Source organism: Paramisgurnus dabryanus, chromosome 10, assembly GCF_030506205.2.
Source record: "Paramisgurnus dabryanus chromosome 10, PD_genome_1.1, whole genome shotgun sequence".
NCBI classification, from domain to species: domain Eukaryota; kingdom Metazoa; phylum Chordata; class Actinopteri; order Cypriniformes; family Cobitidae; genus Paramisgurnus; species Paramisgurnus dabryanus.
Window position 1 is genome coordinate 34,791,144 of NC_133346.1, and position 20,534 is coordinate 34,811,677.

At 38.6% G+C, this 20,534-nt stretch overlaps 1 long non-coding RNA gene across 1 annotated transcript; it reads left to right on the top strand.

Annotated features, from left to right (window-relative positions):
* Window positions 1-3,605: 3,605 nt before the first annotated feature.
* LOC135718435 (uncharacterized) lies at window positions 3,606-6,162 on the top strand. Its single transcript, XR_010520792.2, has 4 exons — window positions 3,606-3,736; window positions 4,168-4,210; window positions 5,140-5,238; window positions 6,006-6,162. It is a non-coding gene; the product is annotated as an uncharacterized lncRNA (long non-coding RNA).
* Window positions 6,163-20,534: the final 14,372 nt, after the last annotated feature.

The window sequence follows — 20,534 nt, forward strand, 5'->3', positions numbered from 1 at the left end:
TCAGTTCTCAGATGAATATGCGCTATTAATCAGAAGCAAAAATACTTATCCCAGGGGGAATTACTTTCGTTACAATTTACATACAACATATAATATTATAACAACATATAATATTAATTAAACTTCACAATTTTCAATGTCCATGCGGACGAACATATTTTACTTTTGTTTTTAAGTTAGAATCACACGAGAGATGTAAAATATTCTCACATTAACATACCTATTATATTTTTATATAGATCTTTTTTTTACTAAATAGTACTATTACTGTCTTTTTTAAACTTATAAATAATTCATAATTTGAACAAAAATAATGATGGGTTTAGTTCTGATATTGTATACTTTTATAAAGAAATACATGGTGTATAATTACATTTTTAGAATAGGCTTTATATAAGGTTTGTACTGTAAAAATACTCTATTTGTTACAAACAAAAGATAAAGAATTTACAAACGTGTGGAGAGCATTTCAGCACTTGGACAGCGAAATGTTTTCTCATCTCACCATATCTACAGGTGCAGAGTCATTATATACAATAAATCCGTTGGGTAGCATTTAAAAAAAAAACATTTAAAAGTAGATGCATTTGTTTAAAGCAAAGCATTTATTTACTTAGCTTACAGATGAACTTACAGATGAAGCAGCTATTTAAGCCTTCTAACCTCTCATAATTGGTCATCATTTATGTCCAAGAGACTCAATAATAATCTGTTATATTTTAATCCTTTAATTTTTCATATTAAAAGCGTTTTTGTGCTGCTGCGCATCCATGTATGTAATAAACAAACCTGCGTTGTCATTCCGTTAATACGCATATTATCAATGCGCTCTTTACTCGCGCAGAAAAAACTCGCGTTTTCATGAGCTAGGGGACGAATGTCCAGGAAGTTCAGTAATTCTGTGTGGGCATGCATCAGGGAAAGGTGTGTGAGTCTTTTCTGGGTCATGGTGCTGCTTACCAATGTCTTCAAAAGACGCAAGACAAAGAAAGTGCGCTCGGATGAGGCCACGGATAGGCACAGACAGTAATGAAATTAAAATCCAAAATACACGTAATAACCTACGTGTGTCAAAAATAATTTCCTAAAATATTCATAAGTAATATATCAATTGTGCAAAATATTTTTACTTAAAAAAAATATATTTCTCGCTTTCCCGCGACCATGCTTCAAGGTCTGAAGGAAAAGGATACCTGCTCGGATCCCACGCACGCATCTGCAGTTATATACATTTTACAAAACCAGTATTCATTAGATTTTAAGAACTTTTTTGCCACTTTTAAAACTGTAAAACTAAATAAAAAAGATATCATATGCCGATTAAGCATGTAAGCATATGTTTTCTTGTTCGCTCCACGCAACACGGGTTTGAACGCCGTTTTTTTTTCTAAAGAATAATGTTTAAACTTTATTGGTGGTGGTTGAGAATAATTTATATTGCAGAATAATGTATATTGCATTTTAGCGCAATATAAATGTATCATATTGTTATTCTTAATATAAAAGAATACTAATATATTTTTTACAACATTTTTAACTTTAAAACATACATATAAAGATGCTTTGTACAATAGCTTTGCTTCTGACAACAATTTTCTGTAATAAATCAGTAAATCAATCACAAAATGTGTCGAAAGTGGCGAATAAAATGCTTGTGAATTCAAACAAAGGTGTATTAAACCGCTTTAATTAACAATAACTAAACTGTGCTCTTTTGCATACCTCTACTTTTCTCATGTCTTTCTTTATACCACCTTTATCTTTTTAAAATCTTGCCACTTTTAGAAATTATTTGTTTGCATTTTTTGTATACTGCACACTTTATTTGCATCAACTATACCCATAATAACATTTTCTACGTTTTTCTTTCAATAAAAATAAACATATTTATTATTGTCTTAACTTAAAACTTTGTTTTTTAATATATATATTAGATTTTATATAAATAAGTTTTAAAACCCTGCTGAAAAAACCAGCTTAAACCAGCCTAAGCTGGTTGGCTGGTTTTAGCTGGTTTAAGATGGAAATAGCTGGTTTTAGCTGGTCTCCCAGCCTGGTCAAGGTGGTCTCCCAGGCTGGCCAGGCTGGTCAAGCTGGTCTCCCAGGCTGGCCAGGATGGTCAAGCTGGTCTCCCAGGCTGGTCAAGAAGGTCTCCCAGCCTGGCCAGGCTGGTATTATGGCTGGTCAAGCTGGTCTCCCAGCCTGATCAAGGTGGTCCCCCAGGCTGGCCAGGCTGGTCAAGCAGGTCTCCCAGCCTGGCCAGGCTGGTATTATGGCTGGTCAAGCTGGTCTCCCAGCCTGGTCAAGGTGGTTCCCCAGGCTGGCCAGGCTGGTCAAGCTGGTCTCCCAGGCTGGCCAGGCTGGTATTATGGCTGTTCAAGCTGGTCTCCCAGGCTGGCCAGGCTGGTCAAGCTGGTCTCCCATCTGGGCAGGCTGGTCAAGCTGGTCTCCCAGCCTGGCTGGTCAAGCTGGTCTCCTAGCCTGGCCAGCTTAAACCAGCTAAGACAAGCCAGCCGGACCACCAAGCAGGCATGACCAATCTTCAACGTTGAAATTTGGTTGAAATAACCTCAGTTGTTTTTTCAACATTGAGACAATGTTGAAACAACGGTGAATGGTAAACGATTGCAAAAGGTTAATACAATGCTTAAAAATCAACTTTGAAATTTGGTTAAAATGATGCCAGTTCGGTGAATGGTAAACGATTGTATTATGACATTTTAATTTGTGAATCCTTTAGATAAAAATTTAAAAACTCATTTAATGAAAATACTTATATTTTATGTATACTATTTGATTGATTTTAACACTGGTGGGGCATGTGATTTCCATATGAATTCAGGAGATGGATTAGGCTGGATAATTTTTTTGTAAGTATTATTATGGTTGTTTTATTTTTATTAAATTTTCATCACAATGTCTAAAATATAACGTTTCAAATATACATTTTAAGAATACCATTAATAATATAATAACATCCAACCTTTTATCGGCTTTCTTTACGGTGCCACAGACAGGTCCCTCAGCCTTTTGTAAGCAAAACATGCCCATGCGGGCCCACTGTGGGGTATACTGTGGGACAGTGTGGGCAGGGCAAACTCACACCACATCCCAAATGGGCCCCAAAATTATCATTGGTTGTTATTATCTTAGCAGATAATTTTCTTTTGATGTTTGTTGTTAAATCAAAAACTAGTTACTACACTTTTATTATAATAAAACCATATTTTTATTTTTATTTTTTTATAAAGCTCTGTCCATTTAGAACAAAATGTACAGGCATGCTTATGAAATAATTGAACCCACCCCCGGGTGAAGATCTAAAAAGCTATGTTTTAAAAGCACAATATTTCTGTTTATTTTAATACAAGAAATATTTATTGTTAAACAAGTTCTAATTTTCAGTTCAGTCTGGACGTGGGACATCTTTTTTTACCATCTTTATTGTTTTTTTAACATGTTGTCTTTTGTTATGTGTTATTAGCTATGGTTATTAGTCATGTTCGACTTCATGCAGCCCTGCGAGAACAGACATCATACGTTGATGACGTCAATGTATCGCGAGAGCGAGTCAAGAAATTACACTCTCGCGGTACATTGACGTTATCAACCTGTCAGCGCAGCAAGAAGTCGAGCACACGTATTTGCGGGCGCGCGCCTACGTCCTCGTGAGTTCAAAGTGGATTTTAACCGTTTACCTCCGACGACAGTTTTCATTTCTATGGCAAATTCTAAGGTAAGTTTTTATTAATTAAGTTTGGTTAAGTTAAGTCATTAAAATCAGTTCACAGTTATGTTTATTTTGTTTTTAGTAACAGTTAATTCAATATGACTAATATATTCTGAACTTTAATGTTGACTGTTGATGCAGTGGTTTGACTGAGCTCGTGACGCATCTGAGCTAATGTATGCAGATCTTTTATTTGTCTTTACCTTCTATAAAAATGTGTTATCCTCGTTCTTCAAATTTATTTGACATTGTTTAGATAATTATAACGCAAGTTATTTCAATGTAGGGTTTGACGCGTAAATGTAAGGTTATTTAACTTACAGTACGGGCACACAGTTTACAGTAGCCTGTTAAAACGGTTAAGAATTTAAACAGAAGCCATCAATTCTGGATTAAGTTAATAACTATTGTATATTTATGTTCACTTTTCTTTACAGGTCATTTTCTTGTTGTGTTTTGATGTTTTCCATTGGCTGAAGAGTAAGTATTACTTTGTGTTTATATTTGCATCCAAAACATAAGTGCTCAAAAAGTGCATATCTGGTTTATCATTGTCATTAGGAAAATATAAGAAAATAATTTAGGATACAACAATTATTGTTCAGCACAGCAATTCATTTCTTTTGTATGTCACTATTCCTTCTACAGTATGTAGGCTTACATATTTCAAACCCTTTGTTTTCAATAGACAAAGACACAAGCTAATTCATAGTTCAGAGTGGATGTTGATGCAGGTTTTAGAGAGGCTTCATATTGACATATAAAATTGGTCTTTGTGGTGGTGTACATAACAGCATCTTTATGTATTATGGTTTTAATCATAATTTTTTAAATGATGGCTATGTCCATGAGCTACCACCCACCATTGTAACGCACCACCAAGCTAGCATTTTGTAATAGAAATCAATAATTTACTATTTATTTTTGAAGCATCTCCCCTACAACATTACAATGCATTTAGTATTTGTTTTGTATTCAGATCAAATTCTACTAATCATAATAACTAAGATGCAGTGTTTTGTATTTATATATTGGAGGCAGATTACCATGCAATTTGAAGAAGTGTGATAAAATACACAGAGGTGAAGTCATGTGTCTTTCCAGATGCCCAAATCTGTACCACTCAAAAAGTAATGAAGTGACACTGTACCATGACAAAAAATTTAAACATTCTTTATTTCTTTCAAAGTTGTACTTGGGCCACAGTTTTTGTATTTCTAACCAAAACATTACATTTATGATTGTATACTAATGAAATATGTTTTTCTTTTTCTGAACTTTATCAAATGCAATGATAGCTAAGAAGAGCCTGAAGAGGAGATTTGGGAAGTCTTTGCTTTGTGGTAGTTTGTAAAACATATATTAAAAATAGGACCAGAACATCTCCTAATCAATTTTTTTTTTATCAGGTCGGGATGTCTGCTAACAAGATGCCTTGTTGGTCTGGGCGAGTTTGAAGTCTCTCACAGACAGTCCAGAAGGTCTGGAGTCCATCTTAGCTTTTATTGGTAAGTGACTGCTGTTTGACCCACACGTAAAGCAACCAGTCAATGTTTGCTCTGTTCAGCATCTCTTTGGGGGGGGGTTAATATTGATATGACCCAAGTATTCCGACCCTTTACTCAGTACTTAGTTGAAGCACCTTTTGAAGTAGCAATCTTTGCAACTCCTGGATTCATTTGTAACCAAAGCGATCAGAAGCCCCATTCACTTCTATAGTATTCTTTTAGCCTATTATGGAAGTCAATGGTGCTTTCCGGTCAGTTTGGTTACAGACATTCCTTAAAATATCTTCATGTCTTTATGCGAACCCATCAGCAACCATCAAGAGAAATTGGAGGCAGCTGAGCTAAATTGCAGATATTGATGCAAATGATCTGAATATGTATAATGTAAATATAATATTGCAGTTTTCTTTTTTCATACATTTGCAGAAGTTTCTAAAATTCAGTTTTTACTTTGTCATGGGGTATGTATTGTAGATTTATGAGGAAAATATCTAAACAATTACAGTATCATGCAACCACCTTAAAATTTAAATGTGAAAGGGGTCTACCCTGAATACTTTCTGAATGCACTGTAGGTGATCTTGATTGAGGCTTATTGTCACCTTTGTAAACACAAAAGCTTTCTTCCTTCACCAGATGGCTATGCAATGTTTCTAGACAGACTATTAAAGAACACACACACACCCTGATGTGCAATAACAAGATTTTTTTTATACATGGGCTAAAAATGCATCATTTTTTGAAAATGACTTTTGTTTCCTCTTTAGATGCTGTCATCAGGTTTTAAGTACAGTATGAGCCAGAATGGAAGGGTGTTGGTGGCCATAAGAAGACTGTGAGCTAAACCTACAACAAAATTCATATTTGCAGTTTTCCTAGAATATTTTTTTCTATTCAGATGAATAAAATTACTTTAAAATATTATTTTGTTTTCATATTTTATGTTTTTATTCTGTATTTGGAATATTCCACTTCTGCACTACTAACTGGAAACCTAACTGTTTGAAAGAATTAGTTTTTATCTATAAAAGATCAATTTTAACAGCTGCTTTTATGTTTATTTAGAAAGGGTAGGCACATGCCATCATTCACAAACTTTACCTACTTTAGGTGTTTAGTTTTATGGATGGGGTTGTACTGTAGGTAATGAGCAGCAAATTGCATTCTTGTAATAATTACACTAAAACATGATATGTACAGCAAATCATTTGGTGAGTATTAAAATGTAAAGTAAAAATCTATATTTAGTGTTAAAAAGTGTGTTAAAACTGCGTCGCGATATCAACCTTGATTCACCTTTGTTGAAAGTGTGATGTTGAAACAACATTGAAATATTGTGAAATCAACATTGAAACAACGTTGTGAAGTCAACTTTGATCCACTTTTGCAAAACCAAAAGGTAATTCAACATTGATGCAACGTTGGTCCCTGACGTTGATTCAACGTTGAAATGCCGGCCGAGAATCTAAGACCAGCCTAAACCAGCTAAAACCAGCCTGGCCAGCTAAGACCAGCTTAAACCAGCTAAAACCAGCCTGGCCAACTAAGACCAGCTAAAACCAGCCTGGCCAGTTAAGACCAGCCTGACCAGCTTAAACCAGTCTGTCCATCTTAAACCAGCTTGACCAGCTTAAACCAGCCTGTCCATCTTAAACCAGCTTGACCATCTTAAACCAGCCTGACCAGCTAAGACCAGCCACCCGACCAGCTAAGACCAGCTTAAAGCAGCCTGGCCATCTTAAACCAGCTAAAACCAGCCTGACCAGCTAAAACCAGCCTGACCAGCTAAGACCAGCCACCCAACCAGCTAAAACCAGCTAAGACCATCTTAAACCAGCCTGACCAGCTAAAACCAGCCTGACCAACTAAAACCAGCCTGACCAACTAAGACCAGCCATCCTGACCAGCTAAGACCAGCCTGACCAGCTAAAACCAGCCTGACCAGCTAAAACCAGCCTGACCAGCTAAAAAAAGTCACCAAAACCCCTCTTAAACCAGCATGAAACATCCAGGCTGGGAGACCAGCTAAAACCAGCTTGACCAGCTTAAGCTGGTTTTAGCTGGTTTTTTCAGCAGGGAAGTGTTGACTGCGAACGTCTGAGATAAGATATCTGGAAGGACCTATAATATACGCCTATAATATATGTATATTTTAAATTAAAATGTCTGTTCTATTTCTAGCCATTTATTTTGTTTTGACCAACTAAAAAATACATAAGTGACATTAAGAGATTTTATAAAGTTACTTTAATCCATTATTTTAGTAATATATTTACAAAGCCACTGAATATTTTTACTGTTATGAATAACGGCTGAAAGGATTAAAAAAAATCATAACACTGACTGCCTATATGCGCAAGAAAGGTATTATTAAAGTTTTAAATATGTCAAACTAAATAAAGATATCATATGCCCACTGTACAGTATGTAAGCATAGGCCCATGTTTTCTTGTTCGCTCTGCGTGGGTTTAAACGCCGTTTTTAAAGAATATTTTTTAAACTTTATTGGTGGTGGTTGAGAAGAATTCCTCTTTCCATATGTAAAGCCATTTAGCGCAATATACATGTGTCATATTATTGTTCTTAATATATTAAGAACAATAATACTAATATATTTTTACAACATTTTTAACTTTAAAACATGTATTTTTATACCACATGAATCTCTTTAAAATATTAATACTTTTAGAAAAACTGACATAATTATTAATATTATGAACAAACAATGAAACGGTGTCAAAATTCGACAACACAAATAATTAAGATATTCATTGTAAATAGAGTTAAGTGTATTAGGCTCACACTAATTCTTTGTTGCACTTAGTATAAATGTCCATTGCACGTACAGTCATCTTAATATATGTATGCGCTGTTATGCTGGCAAGAAGTGGTTGACGTCACTTTGCTTTTTTAATAGAAATGTTAAATATTCAGCAATGCCCTTATTAACTTCTGGAAACAACCGCAATGACAACGCATATAAAAATGTAGTTTTTTATGCGCCACCTGGTGGATTTTCTGTGAAGCGAAACACATTAAGGGAAAAGGGAAAGTAGCCCCCCCGAAAACACTTGCAGAATTCTGCGTGACTCCGCGAGACGATTTGGCGAATGCCGCGGGAGAAAACGCGCGTTCTTAAAGGCCACATCTGTAGCCTAACGTTAGGCTATACATTTGGTGATGTGGGCGATTTTTTTTTTTTACAAATTCACCAGCTTTGGAGAATATTCTCTCGCATGAAACAGATGATCCTGGAGTACACAAAATTGTTTAGAAAGCTTTTCTATGGTTTGGCTTCACTTGCGTGAAAAATAAAGCCGCCAAGTTTCAAACCTGTCAACGCCGGATTGGGCTGTCAAAGCATGTCGTGTGGTTCACTAGAGAAATGAACCAGTGTGTTTGTTTCAGACGTCGCTAAAGTCTTCTCAGTAAGTCATGTTAACACTAGGTCAATGCATGTTGCACTATTGTTGGACTGTAAGGAGAACGTTGACCAATCAGAGCAGACTAGGCTACCAAAAGGTGGGGTTTAGGCAGACCGAGTCGTTGAATAGCTTCACACATATTGTTTGGGGATCTATGAGAAATGGGATACTAGGCCCGTTTGACATGAGCAAGATAGAAAAGTGTCAGATTTACGTCCGACTTGCTCTGATGTCACACTGACGTGTGCAAAATAGTTCTTGCGATGGAGAGGGGGTATCGTCAGATTCTACAGCGAAGCGCAGTTGCTCTCCACCGACTGCGTTGACGAAAAGCACGTTGGGGAAAGACTTGCTGACGACACAGCTTAACACTAATTGGCTCGGAATGTCACCTGATACATTTCATCTTACATTTAAAGGACAAGTTCGGTATTTTAGACTTAAAGCCCTGTTTTCAGATTGTTTATGGTGAAATAGAATGGTTTTGACTGAAATTTCAACATTTTTGGCTGCCCTAAGAATTTTCGCGTGTTTGTGTTTCAGCTCAGACCTCTACAATGGATTTAATGGTGCACTGGAACAATCCTTCCTAAAATGCATTAAACTTTTGTTTACAAAGACGTGAAACTCACCGAGTGGTCAGGGGTGTTTACTAGTATGCTCACACAAAAATCGCTCCAAAAGACGCATTCCAACAGGTTTTATCGTAGTTTTTACCAACTCCATTGACTTGTATTAGTTGTGCTGTGAGGTACGGTATTACTCCGCGCCGGGAACTTTGTTTCTATTCTTGCAATTGGCAAAGGCGGATTAGCACCACCACCTGGGCTGGAGTGTCTATTATTCAAGCTCTAAGCGGAAGAATGTACGGGTGTGAGGCGTTTGGAAAAATAGGTCCACAAGTTAACAACGAATGCTAAAACAGCTGTTGGAAAGCATCTTTTGTAGCGATTTTTGTGTGAGCATACCAGTGAACACCCCTGACCACTCGGTGAGTGTCACGTCTTTGTAAACGAAAGTTTAATGGATTTCAGGAAGGATTGTTCCAGTGCACCATTAAACCCATTGTAGAGGTCTGAGCTGAAACACAAACACGCGAAAATTCTCAGGGCAGCCGAAAATGTCGAAATTTCAGTCAAAACCGTTCTATTTCACCATAAACAATCTGAAAACAGGGCTTTAAGTCTAAAATACCGAACTTGTCCTTTAAGAAAGCAGTTGCATTTATTTGTTTTGATTTACAGGCTAAAACCACACCGATGTGAAATCAGACATGTGAATATTTTGCATATTAAAAAATATTTTCAAATCATATATACAACTAATGCAAGCCTAATTAGGACATGTGCTGTATTAGTTTTTGTTGTTCTGATTCAAATTCCTGTTTGTTATCATTTACACTTTTGTATTGTATTGTTTGGTTTGTGATATTTTTTTAAAGATTTAAATTTTAGTACAACATTATTCTATGAAATAAAAAGTCTATCCATCAGAACATTCATACACACACACACACACACACACACACACACACACACACACACACACACACACACACACACACACACACACACACACACACACACATATTTAAAATAAATTAATACCTTTAATCGGTTAATCTGAGAAATGACAGGGCGGTCTAGCTTATGCCTAAAGTACAGTAAACAAAACACACACATGCATTCTCATTTTTCCTCATTTATGTTATTTTAAAATAAATATTTTCTGTACACACTGATAAAGATAAATGTTTTGTCATGATTTACTCAGAAGCAAACCTGCATTATTTGCTTAGTTCTGCTGAAGATAGCCTATTTAAATTTAATGTTTGCAACATTGTTCATTTTTGGGCCTCTTTGTCTATGGAAAATTCTGTGGAAGTGTTCATTTTTGGGCCTCTTTGTCTATGGAAAATTCTGTGGAGGTGAATGATGCCAATACTTGGTTACCAAATTCCTTAAAAATATCTGCCTTTGTGCAAAACAGAACAAAGAAATTGATGCAGGTTTGGAAAGCTTGAAGGTAAGTAAATGATGACAGAACTCTCATCTATCTTTGGGTGACTAAACATCATTAAGTTTTAGTTTTAATTGAGTTCATAATTAGGGATAACAATGTACATTTCACGAGTTCACACTTACAAATAAGTTAAAAGAATTAAATTAGTAAACGTATTTGGCGTGCTGTCCGGGGAGAGGGCTCTGAGCAGGGAATGAGCCTGAAACACAGAGTATCCCCCCCCCCCTTAAGGAAATAACTTGGTAAGTGAGAGGAGACGGGGTGGAGGAGGGATTCTGAAAGATGCGAAGGATTTTCAGTGAGTTCAACTGTGATTTATATATGGCTTGCTTTCGAGCTGATTGGGTGTATTGTTGATTACCGATTGAAAGCGGCTGGTGCCATTGACTACTGATTGAAAACAGCTGAAGTCACTTATGTATTTTATTTGACATGTTCCTCCCGAACTTTGTTAATAAAACATCATTTCACGAGTTCACACTTACAAATAAGTTAAAAGAATTAAATTAGTAAACGTATTTGGCGTGCTGTCCGGGGAGAGGGCTCTGAGCAGGGAATGAGCCTGAAACACAGAGTATCCCCCCAAAAGGCAAAATAGATTATTCGGACAGCAGCCGGGAGCTGTGCCCCCCAAACGTAGAAATGATGAGGCTGATGTTTGCTGAGAAGTCTGGAATCGGGAGTTTTGAGTCTGTTTCTGATGGAAGATTAATATATGCTGCGCTGTAGGATGGGTGAGCCTGCCACCTCCGATGAGCTGGACGATTTTGGAGGGGCTTTGCGGCGTCCGACGGGAGTACAATACTCGCTGCGATCGGACGTGTAAGCCCTGCTGGCGGTCGGAAGGGTAATTTGATTAAATTATGTAAGGAGGCTTTTGTGGTGTCCAACGGGAGTTCAATACTCACTGCGATCGGACGGGTAAGCCCCCGTTGATGGTGGGCAATTTAATAATTTATATTAGGATGCTTTCTAATAGTGCCCGACGGGAGTTCAATACTCACTGCGATCGGACGGGTAAGCACCATTGATGGTGGGCAATTTAATAATTTATATTAGGATGCTTTCTAATAGTGCCCGACGGGAGTCCAATACTCACTGCGATCGGACGGGTAAGCACCATTGATGGTGGGCAATTTAATAATTTATATTAGGATGCTTTCTAATAGTGCCCGACGGGAGTTCAATACTCACTGCGATCGGACGGGTAAGCACCATTGATGGTGGGCAATTTAATAATTTATATTAGGATGCTTTCTAATAGTGCCCGACGGGAGTCCAATACTCACTGCGATCGGACGGGTAAGCACCATTGATGGTGGGCAATTTAATAATTTATATTAGGATGCTTTCTAATAGTGCCCGACGGGAGTCCAATACTCACTGCGATCGGACGGGTAAGCACCATTGATGGTGGGCAATTTAATAATTTATATTAGGATGCTTTCTAATAGTGCCCGACGGGAGTTCAATACTCACTGCGATCGGACGGGTAAGCACCATTGATGGTGGGCAATTTAATAATTTATATTAGGATGCTTTCTAATAGTGCCCGACGGGAGTTCAATACTCTCTGCGATCGGACGGGTAAGCCCTCGCTGATGGTTTGTTTCACGTTTTGAATTTGGGAGGCTTCTGCGGCGTCAGACGGGAGTTCAATACTCGCTGCGATCGGACGTGTAGCCCCCCACTGGTAATGGGGAATTTGCTCATTTAGGAGGCTTAGTGGTGCCCGACGGGAGTTCAATACTCGCTGCGATCGGACAGGTAGCCTCGCTGGCAATTAGATAGGCGATTTGATTATTTATATTATGAGGCTTTCTTAGTGGTGCCCGACGGGAGTTCAATACTCGCTGCGATCGGACAGGTAGCCTCGCTGGCGATGAAATGGGCAATGATAATTTATATTAGGAGGCTTTCTAGTGGTGCCCGACGGGAGTTCAATACTCGCTGCGATCGGACAGGTAGCCTCGCTGGCGATGAAATGGGCAATGATAATTTATATTAGGAGGCTTTCTAGTGGTGCCCGACGGGAGTTCAATACTCGCTGCGATCGGACAGGTAGCCTCGCTGGCGATGAAATGGGCAATGATAATTTATATTAGGAGGCTTTCTAGTGGTGCCCGACGGGAGTTCAATACTCGCTGCGATCGGACAGGTAGCCTCGCTGGCGGTGAAATGGGCAATGATAATTTATATTAGGAGGCTTTCTAGTGGTGCCCGACGGGAGTTCAATACTCGCTGCGATCGGACAGGTAGCCTCGCTGGCGATGAAATGGGCAATGATAATTTATATTAGGAGGCTTTCTAGTGGTGCCCGACGGGAGTTCAATACTCGCTGCGATCGGACAGGTAGCCTCGCTGGCGATGAAATGGGCAATGATAATTTATATTAGGAGGCTTTCTAGTGGTGCCCGACGGGAGTCCAATACTCACTGCGATCGGACAGGTAAGCCATGCTGGCAATGGGTGAGGAAATTTAATCATTTATATTAGAAGGCTTTCTGTTTGTTTCATATTGGGAGGGTTTTGTGAAATTTGACAGGAGTTCAATACTCGCTGCAATCGGATGGTTAGCCCCCCTTTCGTGATTGGAGTTAATTTAACTGATAAGGGTTTGGTGCGCTTTTTTAATGTGGAAGCGGTTAGATCTGATATAGCTTTTGAAAGCTTCAGATGACCAACGACCAAGAGCTTGGATCTGCTGCCGCGAGAATCCTTTTGGGCGGCTGTGATTGCAGCACCTATACAGAATGAGTGACCTGAAAGGAGTTCTGCTGGGATGCCCAATTGGATTAGGACTAATTTTTTAAATATTTTGAAACCAGAAGCGTGTGATTGGATGTTTTGCGTCGTTTATAAATTGGGTCTGAGGGGTCCTTACTTGCTAATTTCCTGGATTGGAGGTAGGATTTGAGAGTTTGGTAGGTTGGATAGGTGAATGGAGGTTGAAAATATAAATGAAATGGCCTTTTTTGAATTTGTCTGTCTTCCTCTGTTTAATAAAGTAGGAGATAGTTTCATCGTCTACTAGGGATAGATCTGAAATTGTGGGATGAATCTTTGGGTTAAAATTTTAGGTCTTGGTGAGTTCCGAGGATCTGAGAAACCCGAAAAGCAAAAATAAACATAGCATCCAATGTGCGAGCTGTATTGATGGAATGGTAGCCTAGACACAGGGTATGGATACATTTAGTAAGTAGGTCTAGTGTTAAAGGTTGTCTAGCATCTGGGCGGGTGGGTGGCTTTAATAAGCAGTTTGTGAATTTGTTAGGGGAGGGAGAGCCGAAAATTAATTTATGGAAAAGTTGGATTCCGCTTAGATAGCCTTTAATGGAACTGATTTGTAGGTTTTTTGGTGTTGTAGAGGTAGGAGATAGACAATGTAATTGTGAGCAGAGAGACATCTGGGAATGGAAGATTAAAAATTAAATGAAAGGTTTTAAAACATCTCCAGGTTGTTAGATATGATTGGAGAGTTCTGGTGAAAAAGGCTTGGAAAATTGAATTGAGAGAAGCGTCGAGTAATGTTCTCAAGGAATGGTTTACGGGAAGATTAATTCCGAATAGTGAGGTACTGGCTAGGGCGGGGATTTTGATTCGAATTTCAAGAATCAATTAGATTCCGATTCTCCAGATATTGAATCGATTATCATTATTCGATCTGATCCGATCTTTGAGATGTAGATACGTGTTTTTGAAAAAGCATGAAATGGTGCCAGATAGGGGTGGGCGGAATGACCAAAAATCTATTCCACGGAATGATTCAGTTTTACCAGTTTTTAAATATGGACAATTTAAAGTTAATAATGTTAAAGTGAAAATGCCCAGATGCTAACAACAGATTAAGTCTTGATAGACAGAGTCTTGAGTTATTAATTTTATAGACTATTGAAGCTATAGTATGCATTGTATTTTGTATTTATGCATACATTACATTAAAATAGGCAATATGTAAAATGAACAGGTATAAGTTTAACACGAACAGACAGGATAAATACCTGTATATGAGAGACGGATCTCTAGATATAGATATTATAAATATGACAGGTGCTATGCCTATGATGTGATGAAGTCTATTTTAAGGTCTTAACGCTCTTTACTTTCTATTTTAACTTAACATTTGCGTTTCTTTCTCGTCTTTCTGATCAAAGATATTTGTACTATAAGCAAATCAGGCCTCAAACTACATCGCTCAATCGGCGCACGTGTCACTGATATAAACGAGAGTTTTGTCTTAAAGTTCAGAAACTTACAACTATTAGCATTATGTGCGAGAAGAACTCTTTATTTGGGGACCTGTTGCGCGCGCCCTCAAGAAACCTCTGCCCGTCAGAGACCGGCTGCATGAGCACAGAGGGGGAGAGAGAGAGATTCGCTGCCAGACCCGCGGTGGATTCACTGGCGCTTATTATAAAAATAACATAACTCGTTCGTTTGTTATGAGTGGATTATTTTACATGTAGATCGCAGCTTTCAGCGTTTCTGGAGTTTTCAAAACAACCACTTTTGTGGAATACAGTTCAGTGTAGAATAAATGAGGTGGTCTTGTGCTCGCTGCTGCTGATGGAGTTTGGGAAGCGAACGGGAAGGAGAGAGTGTTGAGGTGGAAAGTAGATGGGCTGGGCTTGCGCCTCTAGTGGAGGCATCATCGCGCTACCACTTGCCGTAGGCCCTGGCTGAGGAAAAGTATTAGGGTTAGCTTCGTGAGAAGGACCGGCTAAAACTGTCCGGGCTCGCGGCTCTGGCGGAGGCAGCCTCACGTCAGGAGCCGCGGGCCATGAACAGTGGATATTGGCAGCAGGTTGCGTCTGCTCCGCCAACGGAGGCAGCCTCACGCTGACGGGGAGACGGTCGCTGCTGGTGGCCGGTATATCCGGAGTGGAAGCCTGTGGTGGAGAATAACCCGGAAAAGTTTTCCGGGCTCGCGGCTCTGGCGGAGGCAGCCTCACGTCAGGAGCCGCGGACCGCAGCTGTTTAGTGGCAACAGTTCGCGCCTGCCCCGCCAGTGGAGGCAACCTCACGCTAGCGGAGCGACGGTTACTGTTGGTGGCTGGTAAATCCGGGCGAGGAGTGCTGGAAGCCTTCGCTGAATGACGTGGAGCAGCAGGTTGCGGTGTAGCAGGTATTACTGGGGATCGACCCAGGCTTGCTGGGGCTCGTACTCTTACCTGGAGGTCGACGGAGTTTTGGTCTTACTATTCTGAAAGATGCCATTCTGAAAGATGCGAAGGATTTTCAGTGAGTTCAACTGTGATTTATATATGGCTTGCTTTCGAGCTGATTGGGTGTATTGTTGATTACCGATTGAAAGCGGCTGGTGCCATTGACTACTGATTGAAAACAGCTGAAGTCACTTATGTATTTTATTTGACATGTTCCTCCCGAACTTTGTTAATAAAACATCATTTAGTGAGGCATCTGTGTGCTAATTTTCCATTATGGCTTTCATTATAAAATCTCCACAAATGCTTCCACAAAGCTAACAATTGCAACAAGATGGAAAATGTGTTAATAACCCTAACATAATCCCAAAGAGCAATAACATTAACAGTCAGTAAAGAAATATCTGAGAAAATGAAGCATGGTAAGTAAAAAATTTGGTATTGTTAATTATTTTATTTTATTTATATTGATTGGAATTTGGTGTTAACAGATAAAAAAATGCAGCATACATAATGCAACAAGTGAGATCTGCAGCACAGAAAACTGGAAAGATATTTGTTATCCACATCTCAAATGATCATAGGGAATTTTTTTTTTTATGTTTTCCTTTTCAGATATTACCCCTCAACCATCAACCAGCATCATGACCAACTGTCCCCCTCCAATTACAATTCATCATTCAGCATCTCTTGTCGACTGTTCTGTTGAAACCAGGAAAGTAAATGTCACTCCACAAGTCCCACAAACCCAAAATCCTCAATCCTCATCCAAACAGTTGGAATGTCAAGAAACCCAACAATGTATAGCATTTTAAAATGCACTATGCAAATATGCACTATCCAATATATTTTCAAATGAATACTTCTCAATTATAAACTGCTGTTTTCATAGAATTCATATTCAGGACCACACTTCTGCTGCTTGACCTCACCCAAAAGTACCTGCATCTTTATTATAAAAACAAAATAGCATTTTACAAAAAGCTTGAGCAAGCATTTAAAGAAAAAGGTTACAACATTAACAATGAAAAATTAAGGAAAAAACTTGGTAACATGATAACGACCTACAAAAGGGCTAAAGACCGGTGTCGGACAACAGGATAAGGAAAGGTTACTTGGGAGTATTACAAGGTTGGCATGTTTTATTTATTGCAACTACTGCAGGATCACTGGGTTTACATATTTTGTAAAGCATCTCTATTTACATTGTTTTACATGTTTTCTAACGGCAAATGGATGACCTATTTGAAAAATGTGGAGTTGGGAGTGCACCTATTTGAAAAATGTGGAGTTGGGAGTGCACCTTCAGGCACAATCTGTTCAACTCCTCTCTTCAACACAACCTCATCCCAGACTACAGCTTTACAGGCCTCACCAGCAACAGCATCAAGTTCCGAAAAACACCCTCCCCCAGAAGAGCAACCAGGTCCCTCCACTGCACATCCAGTCACTTAAAAAAACAGAAGACAATCAACATTCTATGAAGTTTTTGAGGCACATTCAGAAAGGTGAACAGCTGCTCTATAGAGTCACTGGTGCGGCCTTACTTGGAACACCGTAGAAGGCTTAAAAAAAAATTAGGAAAGTGTTTGAAAAACAAACTCTGTCTGGCCTTGGAGAAATAACTGGGCAGCTAAAAAAAATCAATAAATCCCAAGAAATGTTAATCAATCTGTTAAAAAATAAAGTATGAGCATGAGTATATCTTTTTTTATTGCTCATTATTTCAGTGGGACAGGGGCAAGTGGTTGACTGGCGTAATAGTTCATTTTTGTTCATTTTGAACAAACCCATTCACATGCTAACAAAACATTGAAATAAAAAAGATGTGTTTAAGTCAAGGGTTGAAGGTAACATGGAGTCAATGTAATGCTTACAGGCGGCCACAGATTGTATCTCTATAGTGTCATCATTGTGAATGTGGCCTTGTGGTGGGTATGGTTCATCCTCCATTTCATCTGTCTGCACATGTTATGAAGAATGCAACAGGCTGTGACAGCGGATTAAATGTTCTTTAAATCTTTCATGTGTAAACATCTGAGTCTCCTAAATTTTCCTCAAGAAGGCGACCTACATCTGACAAATGAAATGACCTTGAATCATGCCAGCTACCAGGGTGACCTACACAGACATGACAAAAACTGACTATCACAGAATCCTCTAAGTATAATGGAATAGAACTGTTTCCTATTAATGTAGGCCACAGGATTTTCACAGTGTGGTTTTACAATTGGAATATGGCATCCATCAACTGCACAGACAGTGTTAGGAAACCCAGCTTTTTCAAATCCTAACTGGGAAATTTGCAGGGCTTGTCCTCTGGGCCAGGATATGTAATCTGACAAATTAGTTCTTACAAGAGAACAGAACTCATGCAGATGTTTTGGAACTGTGGATTTAGTGAAGTTAAATCTGTCTGCCACACCTCTTTAGGACTCTTGGTTGGAAAGAGTTCATAGAGAGGCAAGTATGCTGTTTGTCAGAGGCACTTTGGTCTGCTGTTTGTTCATGTAGAAAGGGCCAAGTGTTATTAGATCCTGCATTTGAATAAAAATACATATGAATTATATAATAATGGAAAACATGGAAACATTACATGATTACATCTCATATACAACGGAGGGCATCTGACAATTTCCTTGTGCATTTAGAGCGATGATAAATTCTATAATATTGTGCATCTCTATCATCTGTTATGGACTTGCAGCTTCTCACATTATGTACTGTAGGCTACATACCTCCACAAGCTCTCTAGAAAGTCTGAAATGACTTTGAAACTCAGAGGGACTGTATAAATGGACCACTTGTGCAACAAAATGAGAAATCTTAGGGACAATCCTAGCCAAAAGACAAACATTTGTTATGACCTCTGTCCCTCAAACGCAACTTGCTATTATACCTCACCGGATTGTTTGTATATCCTCCTGAGAACCAGGAAAAAAGTTATAGACTTGTAAGTGTTAAGAAACACATTGCAAAAAAAGTAAAATAGACTTATTCTAATTATATTACCACTGTAGTGGACAACAGGACTTTAAAGTTCCTTTAAAGTGGTGGCTGGTCAGTAGGGGGCATTGGGGCGCCGCCCCCTTAAAGTTGGCCAGAGAGGAAGCTACTTTAACATGTTACCAAAAAGTTAAATATATAGTGCAAATTAAAACAAAATAAACTAATTTAGCTGTACTATTTCACTGTTAGTCAAGTTGTAATTTATAAAAAAAAATCAAAAATCAAAACTGAGTTCGTTGTGTGTGTGTCATGTTTGTGTGCTTGTTTTAAAAAGGGTAAAAACATGTGACCTGAGGCTGAGCTCTAATTGGCTTGTTTTGGATCCGCCCTGGGATGCAGGACTGTGCGCCCCAAACCCTCCCACTTATGTTGTAAGCGAATCAATATTGTTTTTTATGTCTTAAAGCTCATGTGATCAGATCGTTCTCAGAGTCTCATAACCGCGTTGCAGATTAGTGTGTTAGCTACAGTAGGCTTCTGATCAGTGAAAGCAGTGAATATGATTTTATCCTTACAAAATCACCCTTTACAATGTATTTTTATTGATGAGAAAGGGTTAAAAAGCTTGGACCAGATCGACCAACAGAGTCAATATGTCTTAAATACATGAGACATTATAAATGACAAAGAATCAACAAATAGCATGCTATATCCTTGCTTTATTTTCCAGCAGGCATGTTGATATGAACCTCTAATGGGCCACAGCAGGCCTACCACTACTTTTACCTAACATGAACAGTATTAATATGTTTTAAGGCATAAATGGCATGTTAGCAGATTTGCATTCTACAGTACTGATTATAATGAGTCTTTTACAAAAATGTACAATAACATTTCTTAGCTGCTACTACAATAAAAAACATATGTGCATGATTGTTTTGTGTATATTATCTGCATAGTGTTTAAACCTAAAAAAAACAGCATAGACCAGCATAATTCCCATGCTGGTTTAGCTGGTGGTCACCAGCATACAGCACCAAAACACAACATATGCTGGTCTTACTGGTACTGGCATGCTGATGACCACCAGCAAACCAGCACCAAAACACAACATTTGCTGGTATTCTGTTTACCTCTAGTAAATCTAGTGAACTAAACAGTAATTTCATATCTGACAATACAGAACAGTATGCAAACATGTGTTGATTTTCTCAGCAATAATGAAAACCTCTATACTTGGTTTTGACTGGCTGAGCATATAGTTAGTTTTTCCGTCCCTCATCATCTCTACTTTGATTCAGCCTCTATTTCCCAGCTCTGCACAAAAAAATCTGATGTACATCGACAGGAGCCAGTAACAATCGAGTAAGAATAAGATTGATATAATTTAGAAACGTACTTTTGTTCACATGCTCTTCTGAGTGAGCGGCGGTTGAGTGCCACAAAAAGTAAACACAGATGCTCCGCTCGCGGACATCGATTTCTGCGTGGTCGCGGCAGTTTGTCTTTTCCATTAATGTGGGACTGCAATGCTTTTACAAGCGTGAATTACTGTTCATATAACTCATTTTTTTGCCGCGATTAGCAATGTAAATTAATATACTGGCAAATAAACTAAAACTTAAACTTGAGGCACAACATAGGACACTGTGTACAACAGATTTACACTGGGGCACTTGCAACAGTAAAAGGGGTCTAGACACCCCTGGTTGGCAGGCTTATTAAAATGGATGCA